Raw genomic sequence first — 12,590 nt, 5'->3', positions numbered from 1 at the left:
TTGATTCTTGGTCTTAATATATTCCAATGAAATTATCTTGTCTTCCACTAATTCATAAATATAGTGATATCAATATGCTTGGTTCGTGAATGCTGAATTAGATTTTTAGAAATATTAATTGTGCTTGAATTGTCACAATATAAGACCATAGATTCTTACGTAAATCCATAATCGCTTAGCATTCTCTTCATTGACGCAAGCTGAGTATATGCATTACTCGCAGCAATATATTCAGCCTTAGCTATGGAGAGTGATACAGAACTTTATTTCTTACTTAGTTAAGAAACCAAACAATTACCGACATAGAAACAACCACCACTGGTTGATTTACGATCATCAATGTTACCAACCCAATCAGCATCCATGTAACCAGCTAATTGCACACTAGTATCATGTGGATACCTGAGACTAAGATTAGCTGAACTAGTAACATATCACAAAATGCGCTTAACAATAATCAGATGTAACTCTTTAGGGTCTGACTGATATCTAGCACAAATTCCTACGCTAAAAGAAATATCAGGTCGGTTCGCAGTTAAATAAAGTAAACTACCTATCATACTGCGATACAATTTAGGATCCAAACTTTTACCTGTTGAATCCTTAGAGAGTTTTAGAGTATTACTCATTGGAGTATCAAAATTTTTCCCAATCTCAAATCCAAACCTTTTAACTAAGTTCAGATCATATTTGGTTTTAGAGATAAAGAAACTATTAGGGAGCTGTTTGAATTGTAACCCTAGGAAATAGTTTAGTTCTCCATCCACGCTCATTTCAAATTTAAATTTCATAAGATCTGCAAATTTAACAATCATGTTAGTACAAGTAGATCTATAAATAATGTCATCAACATAAATTTGAACTATTAGTATGTGATCATTATGTTTCTTTACAAACCGTGTTTTATCAACACTTCCCATTACAAAGTTATGACTTAGCAGAAACTTAGTCAACTTTTCGTACCATACCCTGGGAGGTTATTTTAAACCATAAAGTACCTTTTTCAGGTGATAGACATGATTAGCATGCTTAGGGTCTTCAAAACCCTTAGGTTGTTCAATATACACTTCTTCATGTAAATCGCTATTTAAGAATGCACTCTTTACATCCATTTGATATATTTTGAATTTTTTAAAGCACGTAATGGATATAAATAGTCTGATTGATTCAAGATGAGCTACTGGGGCAAAGGTCTCATTATAATCAATGCCTTCAATTTAAGTGTACCCTTGTACAACCAGCCTGGCCTTGTTTCTAATAATATTACTAAGTTCATCAAACTTGTTTTTGAAAATCCATTTTATTCCAATAATGTGTTTATCTTTTGGTCTTGGAACTAAGTACCAAACATCATTTCTAACAAACTGATTGAGCACTTCTTGCATTGCTACAATCAAGTTTTCGTAAGTAAGGGCTTCTTTTATGTTAGCCGATTCTATCTGGGATGTAAAGCACACGTAGTTGCACATATCTTCCAGTTGTTTACGAGTGCGCACACCAATGTGAGGGTTTCCAAGGATTTGATTAGAAGGATGGTCTTTAACTATCTACGGTTCAGTGTTATTTTGACTAGATGAAGAGTCTGGTTTATCAAATAAAAGAACTTCATCATTTTCTTAACTTGAGACAGGTGTATTGAAATGATCATCTATAACCACATTGATGGACTCTTGAATTATACCAGTTCTCTTGTTAAGAACCTGATATGATTGACTATTTAGAGCATACCCTACAAATATCCCTTCATCACTCTTGGGGTCAAATTTACCCATATTTTCTTGGTCACGCAAGATGTAGTACTTGCTGCCGAAAACTCGAAAGTATTTGACAGTAGGCTTCTTATCAAACCACATTTCATAAGCAGTTTTACTATTTAATTTTCTAGTATAAACACAGTTAATTATATAACAAGAAGTATTTACCGCTTCAGCCCAAAGATTTTTAGGAAGCATCATACTATTTAACATTACATTCACCATTTCTTGAAGCACTCTATTTTTCCTTTCCACTACACTATTTTGTTGTGGTGTTTTGGGCGTATAATATTCATGTGATATTCCCTGATCATTGCAAAATTTCTCAAAACTACTATTTTCAAATTTAGAACCATAATCACTATGGATTTTAGTGACTTGTGATTCTTTTTCAGTTTGGATACGTTTAAGTACCCTTTTTACTTCATCAAGAATTTCTGATTTCTCTCTTAAGAAGACTACCCAAGTATACCTAGTAAAGTCATATAAATCACCGAAATATACTTTTTGCCACCTCGACTCTCCATTCTAGTTGGTCCAATGAGATCCATGTGGAGAAGTTCCAGTTGTTTAGATGTGGCATTGGAGTTTACCTTTCTGTGAGTACTCCTGGTTTGTTTACCAATCTGGCATTCGCCACATATTTTATCTACTTTCTTTACTTTGGGTAGACCTCTTACCAATTCTCTTTTGCTCAATCTATACAAGTTGCGGTAGTGTATATGTCTAAGGCGCTTATGCCATAATTCGGTTTCATCAGTTTGGACCATGTAACACGATAGCTTAGATGAGCTTGAATCACTAACAATGTAGCATTTCTCAGAAGTTCCGCGACCAGTTAATATTACAAAACCATTTTTATTTAAAATTTCACACCCTTGGTTGGTGAATTTTACACTGATTATTATCACATATTTAAGAGATGCTTAATAGATTGTGTTTTAAACCTTCTACATATAAAACATTCTCAAATAGAGGGAGGTTAAAGAGTTGAACCGTACCTTGGCCAACAATTTTGCAATTGCTACCGTCACCAAATGTGACTGAACCATCAGTCATGTCTTTAAGAATGGTGAACAAACCTTTGTCACCTGTCATATGTCTAGAGCAATCACTATCTAAGTACCATTTTGAATGGCTCGAAGCTTTGAAAGCTGTGTGGGCAACCAAACAAGCAACCTTAGGGACCCATTTCATTACTGTTTTAGGTTTAGGAGTATAGTTGGTCTTCTTATGTTTATAGTTGTTATAAGTCCTACCCACTGACTTATATTTTAAGAGTTCCTTAAGCAAGTCAACAATTTTTTCAGCTAAAGGGTTACAATTCTGATTTCTATAGTTGATATCATTACTTTTAGGTTTAAAAGTCGAAAAAGTTTTAGAATTTTTTGAATTATTTTGATTTAGACTTTTTCCTTTTGAGTTAGAAGACTCCCCTTTAACAAACTTGGGTGGAGTATTCTTATTCTTGGGAGGAATAATTTTATCATAGCCTAATCCAGATCGATCGCCACATTTTCTAGATCCGGATAAAAGTTTTTCTAATTTAGGATCGCCTTAGGCATACCTCCATGTATCCTTCAAACTCAAAAGCAAAGAGACTTCTAGTTTTAGCTTTTCATTTTCAGATTTTAATTTTTTAACTTGGGACATTTTGAAATCTAAGTCGCACTTAGTTTTTCAAAGTAATCTGAAAATTGTGATTTTTCTAAGACTAAATTATCAAAATTCTCTTTTACTTTTAAAAACTTTTCTTTCTAAAGTTTTAACTTTACAACAATTTTGCAACTTTCCCTGTATAGGGCATCATAAGCATCTTGAAAGTCTTCTTCATTTTCATTGTCACTATTCAGATTTTCTTCACAGGTTGAATCATCATTATCTGAAAAAGTGAACTTGGCTAGAGTCATTAGGGCTTTAACATCATTATCCGACTCGGTGTCGAATCTTCAGACTCAGAAGAAACTTTAGAGCAGGAAGAATCATCCCATATAGCCAACATACCTTTCTTTTTAGACTTGTCCTTCTTAGGACATTTGTTTGCTAGATGCACATATTCATGGCAGTTGTAGCATTGGCTGTCTTTTAAAGATTTCCAATTTTTAGATCTAGGTTTTTTCTTTTCAATAGGTTCTTACAAATCAATCCTCTTTTTACTTTTGAAAATCTTGTAAAACTTTTTAGCTAAAAGAGTCATATCATTTTCAGAAGCTTCTAAATCAGAATCATTACTATTTTCATAAGAAATAATTTTAGAAGACTTGAGGGCAATTAACTTACCTTTGGGTGTCTTAAAATTTAACTCATAGGTTTGAAGAGACCCAACTAACTCTTCTACCTTCATATTATCCGTATCACGAAGTTCCTGAATCGCGGTCACTTTTGAATTGAACCGTTCAGGTAATGAGCGCAGTATCTTTGCACAGACTTTACTTTCTAGGATCCTATCACCAATACCCGACATAGAGTTGATAATGTCATTCAATCTTATATAGAAGTCCATGAAACTTTCATTTTCTTCCATACGTATTTCCTCAAATTTAGTTGCGAGGATTTGGACTTTAGATTTCTTGACAATTGTTATACCCTCGTGTGTCATTTCTAAAATATCCCAAGCTTACTTTGCAGTATCACAAGATATAATTCTTTTGAATTCATCTAGTGATAGTGCACAAGTAATAGCATTTAGAGACTTTACATTGACACTATTCTCACTTTTCTGAAGATTGGTCCAAGTAAAATAAGGTGAAACTTTTATAGTTACAAATCCATCAGTACCAGTCACTTCAGTTTAGGAGGGGTCTAATTGGTCACTGTGGTTGCCACATGCTCTCATCCATGGATTTTAAGAAAATCCTCATTCTGGCTTTCCAATAGGCATAATTGGAGCCATCAAATGGTGGAGACTTAGTGATTGAGAGGCTTTCAAAATTTGACATCTTAAAAGCCTCAGATCGATTAGCTCAGGAATTTAATATAAATAACAAAGATAAAAATGAGCTATTAGGCTCTGATACCACTTGAAAAGGCCGAGCGGGGGGGTGAATAGGACTATGCCAAATTTAAATTTAAATGCAGAAAAATAAATAATGATAACACTTAACAATCCCACAAAGCAAAAATGAATAGCAACCTCAAATCTACAAGTATTAAGAGGTTGATACAGATGTTGTTTTAAGGACAACCTTACACCAAAAACCAATGGCTTATGGTAGGACAACCTGATTCCTAGAACAGTCTGTGTATCAAAATCCCAAACCAATACAGAGGAGAATAAAAATAGAAAAGAAAGTAAACTAAGCTATTACAGCATTCCCACACTTCCATAAAACAGTTTGCAACATTCTCCACAATGGCTTAAAAAGAATTTATAACATTCACACAAAGCCACAATAAGCCAACCACCACTACACCAGATATTATAGTGGTTCATTTGTGTGTACACCAACTGTTTAGATAAAACAGCCACACAACTACTCCACTCCCAATATCCTCTCCCTCGGGATATTGGCTTTCACTATGAGATAGTTTTTTCAAGGTTCACCTAAAACCTTCACAATTGTGTCTTTCAAGTAGGCTTACACATTTCAAAAACCCCACACTCTAAGATTTTCTGGATCACCTCAAACAAACCAAAAAGATATTTTCTTGGCACAACGTCAAAAACCAAAAAGAGATTTACAAAAAAAATAAATGCAAATATACATATCTGGATATTCTCCTTTGATGAAGCCCGGTAGAACCAATTCGAAGTAGATGTTCAACGTAGATGTTAAATGTCCACACTCACTTATGAAAGGGTTCTAAATGATTTTTAGAGTAAATCACCTTGGGCTAGCTTAATTTGATTTTGATCTCAAGAAAGGAGAAAAACTTAAATCCCTTCTTCAAATAAGATTGGAATATAGAACTCAAAATCAAATACAAAAAGCTAATTAAAAGAGAATATTAAATGAACACTAAATAACTTAAGAATATCACAAACTTATCTCTTAGAGTGGTATCTTGATTTTTCTTGAATGACTTGTCAAACTCTGAAAATCGTGCTCTATTTATAGGTAAAAAAAACTGTTCACTCGACTGGCCCAGAGGACAACTCGACTGGTTGAAGGACCAAAAAGAATTTAAAATTTCGGGTGCGATGGGATAAGATGGGTCCACGACTGGTTGAGTGGCTTGCTCAACTAGTCGATCCATGCACTCAATTGATAGAGTGGAACCCTGAAAGGTGGCTGGACTTTGAGTTGAGCCTGCTCGACTGGTCAAGCACCGTTCACTCGACTGGTTGAGGGTCCAACAAAAATTTTTAAAATCCATAACAAACCTTGGACTGCTCGAGAAAATTCTTAGACCGGTCGAGCCAGTACTTGGACTAGTCGAACATAAACTCGGACTAGTCGAGAAAAGGCCTATAAAATTATATCATGACCCAAAATAAGAATGTAATCAATATGACCTAACCTATGGTCAATCTAGGGTCATTCATACCTTATATATGAAAATTAAACATTGAAACATCATTCGCTTTGGTTGATAGTTTATCTTGAAGTACTTGAAGCTTGTCATTGTATATTCGAAGATGAGTTTGAAGTAGTGACCTTTTGACTTTTAGTTCCAACTTAAGAAGATTACTTGAGCTTGTATTCTTTAAGTAAAGCACATTGTCTTGATATAGTTAAAACTTAAAAACTTGATCTATCACTTGATGTTGTACTTGAATCTCTTATTATTGTACATGAAGTTCTTAATGTAGAGTCTCTTATTCTTATACTTGAATGTAGGTAAGGATTATATAAATTTGAGCTACACAAGATACATATTCCAAGAGGTTTTGGCACTACCAAATTTGACAAATCTAGGAGCTAGATAAGATAACATTCTCAGACTATCCTAAACATAACATGAAAATAAACCTAACTATACTTCCGTCAGACTAGGATATCAATCCTTGTATACAGGATCAGTCAGAGGTATTGACGTGTTGTCTGAATCAAATTTATCAACAAATGGCTTTAATCAATGTCCATTTACTTTGAATTCTTTGCCTTTGTTCGGATCTTGTATCTCGATGGCCCCATGAGAATAGACATTAATAATAGTGAAAGGACTGGTGTAATGAGATTAGAGTTTACCCGGAAAGAGATGTAACCGAGAATTATATAAGAGGACTTTCTAACCTAGTGTGAATGATTTTCGAAGAATGTGTTGGTCATGAAACACCTTCACCCTGTCTGTATAAATTCTTGAGTTCTCGTATGCATCATTCCGGATTTCTTCAAGTTCATTCAACTGAAGTTTCCATAGCGAGCCAACATTATCCAGATTGAAATTCAAATTTTTGATTGTTTAATAGGCTCTATGTTCCAACTCCACAGGCAAGTGGCAAGCTTTCCCATAGACAAGTCTAAAGGGGGACATTCCAATAAGGGTCTTAAATGTGGTATGGTACACCCATAAGGCATCGGTCAATCAGATTAATCAATCCTTATGGTTAGGGTTAACAATCTTTTTCAAGATGTGTTTAATTTTCCTATCGAAAATCTCAGCCTGTCCACTTGTTTGTGGGTGGTATGAAGTGCTCACTTTGTGAGAGATGCAATATTTCTTCATTAAGTTCGAGAATGACCTATTACAAAAATGTGAGCCCCCATCACTAATGATGAAATTTAATGACCATTTGATGGTCATTATTCCTACACGGAATCACTTCAACCCATTTAGGGACATAGCTACGATAAGCAAAATATATAAATTCTTAAAGGATTGGGGGATTGGTCTCATGAAATCGATGCCCCAACAATCAAATGCTTCAATGATCAGAATAGGGTTCAGAGGCATCATATTTCGATGGGACAATACTCTTAACTTCTGACAACACTCACAAGCTTTGCAAAACTCATGAGTGTCCCTAAATATAGTGGGCCAGTAAAAGCCACATTGTAGAATCTTGGTCGTGGTCTTTTTAAGAGAAAAGTGACCACTACAGGCTTGAGAGTGATAGAAGGAGATAACACTTTGGTGTTCATTTTCGGGCACATATCTCCTTAATATTTGGTCCGGGTAATATTTAATCAAATATGGATCATCCTAGAAAAACTTACAAACCTCAGCGAAGAGTTTTTTTCTTATCTTGTGCAGTCCAATGTGTCAGCATGAAATCTGTGGTAAGATAATTAGCAATATCAGCAAACCAAGGTTAATGGGAGACTTTGAATAATTGTTCATCAGGGAACATGTCATTTATATGTGTCATTTCAAGGGAATCAGAGAGATCAAGGTGGGAAAAATGATCAGCCACTATGTTCTCTACTCCGTTTTATCTTTTATTTCCAAATCAAATTCTTGGAGTAGGAGAATCCATCTTATCAGGTGGGGCTTAGCATCATTCTTAAAAAGAAGATACTTGAGTGTCATATGATCTATGTAAATGATGATCTTAGATCCGATCAAGTAGGACTTAAATTTGTCCAAAGCGAATACTACGACTAAGAGTTCCTTTCCGTAGTAAAGTAGTTCACTTGGGCAGGATTTAGAGTTCTACTTACGTAATAAATAACGTATGGCCTTTTGTCTTTTCTCTAGCTAAAGACTACCCCAAGAACATAGTCTGATGCGTCACACATAAGTTCAAAAGGAAGACTCCACTTGGGTGGCTGCATGATAAGTGCAATGGTTAACATGCCCTTGAGCTTAATAAAAGCTTCCTAGCATTGCTTAGTCCACTCGAATGGTGCATCCTTTTGAAGTAGATTATATAAAGGATGAGAGAGGTGACGAAAATCCTTTATGAATCTCCTGTAAAAACTGGCATGTCCTAGGAAGGATCGCACATCTCGTATGTTCTTGGGTAGAGGTAAGTTAGAGATAAGATCAATTTTAGCCTTATCTGCCTCAATTCTCTTGGACGAGATGATATGTCCAAGGATAATTTCCTTACGAACCATGAAATGACACTTCTCCCAATTGAGTACCAAATTCTTTTCTTCACATCTTTTCAACACACATTTAAGATTCTCTAAGTAATCACTGAAAGATGGTCCAAAGACAAAGAAGTCATCTATAAAGACCTTTAGATATTACCCCACCATGTCAAAAAAAATACTCATCATATATCACTGAAAGGTGGCGGGAGCATTACACAGTCCAAATGGCATCCTTTGATAAGCAAAGGTGCCAAAAGGACATTTGAATGTGGTCTTTTCTTAATCTTTAAGGGCTATCTCTATCTGATTGTAGCCCAAATATCTGTCAAGGAAACAGTAATAGTAATGACTAGCTAGTCTTTTCAAAATTTGATCAATGAAGGGCAAAGGAAAGTGGTCCTTCCTCATGATGGTATTCAACTTCCTGTAGTCAATGTACATTCTCCAACCAGTAGTAAATCTAGTTGGCACAAGTTCATTATTGGCATTGGCTACGATGGTGATTCCAGACTTCTTACGAACCACCTGAGTTGGACTCACACATTGACTGTCAAATATAGGGTATATGATACCCACATCTAATAGTTTAAGAACCTCGGCCTTAACCACTTCCTTCATGTTTGGATTTAGTCTATGTTATGATTGTCATGAGGTCTTCGCATTATCCTCTAGATGAATGCGGTGAGTACAAATCAAAGGGTCAATTCCCTTGAGGTCCACAATCGACCATCCAAGGGCTCCTTTGTGCTTAATGAGAGTAGAGATGAGCATACTCTCCTGTTCTTGCTTAAGGTGGGAAGAAATCACCACTGGGTATGTCTCATCTTGACCTAATTAGACATATTTCAAATCAGATGGCAAAGGTTTTAGGTCAAGCTTCAGTGCCTTGAGGTTAGATGGTAGAGGCACTACATCAATTTGGGGCAATTCTTTAAATTGTGGCCTCCACCAGTTTACTTCAAGTACCAGCACATCATCAAGCATGACACCCGTCTTCCTAATCATGTCATCATTAAAATCATTAGAGTGGGCCAGGTACGTCCTTAGAGGGTCAGAGGATAAGGGCAAAAGTGTTCTATGTTTTATGAAAGAGTCAATCATGTTAATGTCGTGGAAATCATCATCATCCTCTAACCGTTTTCCTGTATTAAAAAAGATGTTTAACTCCAAGTCATATTTCCAAAAGATATACTCATGACTCCATTCTTGAAATTAGTGATTGCGTTTGAAGTGGCAAGGAATGGGCAACTAAGAATGACGGGAATTTGAGTGCTCATGTTACTGATGAGTTTTGTATCTGAGATGATAAAATCTACCAGGTAGTAGAATCTACCAACTTAGACCAATACATCCTCAATTACCCCTCTCAGTACATGAACTGACCGGTCAGCAAGTTGTAATGTTGTTAAGGTGGGTTTCAATTCACCCAAACCTAACTATTTGTTGACCGAGTGAGGAATCAGATTTACACTTGCTTCTAAGTCAATATGTGCATGTTGTAACAGCCCACACCTACACTGTACGATATTGTCCTTGCCAACCACTGGTAGCTCACCCAAGCCATTAGGCCCCGCCCACATCAGCGTCCGCCCACATGCGCAACAGTGATAAGGTGTCATATCCAGCCCAATTTTTCCCAAATCCTAAACCACAATATGAAATAAGTGATCCAAGCTTTTCAAATCAAATGGAGCAAGCTAAGTCTATCACCACTCTTAGGAATACGAAGATAATTGACAAATCTATTCCAGTAAGGGCTGAAAACCCTAAGGACCCGAAAGAGGACAATGATGATAGACCCAGCACTGCTCCACAAGAATTAGAACTGGAACTTCAAGGCAAGCTGATTGCCCCTTTCCCCTAACAGTTTGTTGCACCAACACCTCTCTCTAACTCTCAGGACATTTTAGAGGTATTGAAATAAGTGAAGGTCAATATTCCTCTACTTGAATTCATAAAACAAATACCTTCATATGCCAAATTTCTAAAAGACTTGTGTACAACCAAAAGATGACAAAGTATCAAAAAGAAAATCTTTTTAACTAAAAAAGTGAGTGCCATCTTAAAGCAAGATGTGCCACAAAAGTATAAAGATCTTAGTAGCTTAACCATCACTTGCGTAATTGGGAATTAGTAGATTGAGCACATGTGACGCCCCGTCACTGTTGAACATGTGGGTGGGCGCATGTAGGTGGACGCTGATGTGGGCAGGGCCTAATGGCCTGGGCGAGCTACCAGTGGTTGGCAGGCTACTGTGTATGTAGTGGGAGGTTGAACTTGTCCCACATCGGAAACGTTGTCCGAAGTAATGGTGGTTATATGTGGAGATTCACCCTATACTTTATGAGGCCTTTTGGGGGAAACCCTAAGAACAAAACTGTGTGGGCTGTGCCTAGACAGGACAATATCATCTAGTGTGGGTGTGGGCTATTACAAATGGTATTAGAGCCGAGGATGGCTCTGCCCTCAATGGGGGATATTGTGACACCCCGTCACTATTACACATGTGGACGGGTGCATGTGGGTGGATGCTGATGTGGGCGGGACCTAATGGCCTAGGTAAGCTACCATTGGTTGGCAGGCTACTGTGCTGGCAGGCTACTATGTATGTAGTAGAAGGTTGAACTTGTCCCACATCGGAAACATTGTCTGAAGTAATGGTGGTTATATGTGGAGATTCACCCTTTACTGTATGAGGCCTTTTGGGGGAAACCCTGAGAACAAAATGGTGTGGGTTGTGCCCAGAGCGGACAATATCATATAGTGTGGGTGTGGGCTATTACACTAGAAGAATCCCTTTTTCTCCAATTGAATTTTTTATCTCACGCCCTTGTATGGCCTTTGAAATGGCTTAAAGGGTTTGCAATATACCCTGAGTGATAAGCTCTTGGTTTTGAATATGTTTTAAAACCAGATCCTCTTGAGGTTTCCCTTGATTTGGAATTTGATTGAAAAAACTTTGAGGAGTAGTAGTTTGTCCATTCCTCCAACTGACGTTTGGATGATTTCTCCAATTAGGATTGTATGTATTAAAGGTAGGTCCATTGAAAGGTCTTCGGTAATTATTCATGGCATTGGATTGCTCATTTGACACCTCTTGAAAGATAGGTATTGTTGGACAATTTTCAGTTGTGTGAATGTTGCAAGCACAAATACTGCAAACAGTTTCCTTAACCTTATCATTCTTTAATTCCATGGCCTCAAATTTCCTTATGAGATTAGACACTTTAGCATTGATATCATCATCTTCTTTCAGAAGGTATAATCCGCCCCTCTCCTTTGATTGAGTGGGCTTAGAAGTGGTGTTGGATTTTGGGTAAGTGTCCCATGATTGTCCGTTTTCAGCAAGTCTAACCAAGTAGTCCCACACATCATCGACATTTTTATTCATGAATTCCCCATTGCACATTGTCTTAACCAATTACCGCATGGAATATGTCAAACCATCATATAAAAAGTGTGTAACGCGCCATGCTTCAAAACCATGTTGTGGGCATGAACTGACAAGATCCTTAAATCTCTCCCAACATTGGAAGAATGTTTCATCCTCCTTTTAAGAAATGTTCATGATTGACTTTCTAAGGGTGTTCATTTTATGATGTGGAAAAAATTTCTTTATGAACTCCCTTATCATGTCATTCCATGTACCAATAAATCTGGGACATAGTGAATGCAACCACATCTTAGCTTTCTCTTTCAAAGAAAAGGGAAAGAGTTTCAGTTTGACCGTGTCCTCAGACACGTTTTGAAAATATAAAGTGGTTATGATCTCATCAAATTCTTTCAAGTGCAAATATGGACTTTTAGATTCAAGTCCATGAAATTTTGGAAGGAGTTGGTCACCCTTGACTTGATATCCATGTGTCTCGTATTTTCTGGAAAAACCATGCATGAGGGCTTGCTCACCCCCGCC

General features: G+C 36.7%; 1 non-coding gene across 1 annotated transcript; it reads left to right on the top strand.

Moving 5' to 3' along the window:
* Positions 1-12,156: 12,156 nt before the first annotated feature.
* Positions 12,157-12,263, top strand: LOC131247661 (small nucleolar RNA R71). The gene has a single exon (XR_009171936.1). It is a non-coding gene; the product is annotated as a small nucleolar RNA R71 (small nucleolar RNA).
* The last annotated feature ends 327 nt before the right edge of the window (positions 12,264-12,590 follow it).

This window comes from Magnolia sinica, chromosome 5 (genome assembly GCF_029962835.1).
Source record: "Magnolia sinica isolate HGM2019 chromosome 5, MsV1, whole genome shotgun sequence".
Taxonomy (NCBI): Eukaryota; Viridiplantae; Streptophyta; class Magnoliopsida; order Magnoliales; family Magnoliaceae; genus Magnolia; species Magnolia sinica.
Note: the sequence above shows the minus strand (reverse complement) of the source record. Positions and strands in the feature narration are given on the sequence as shown.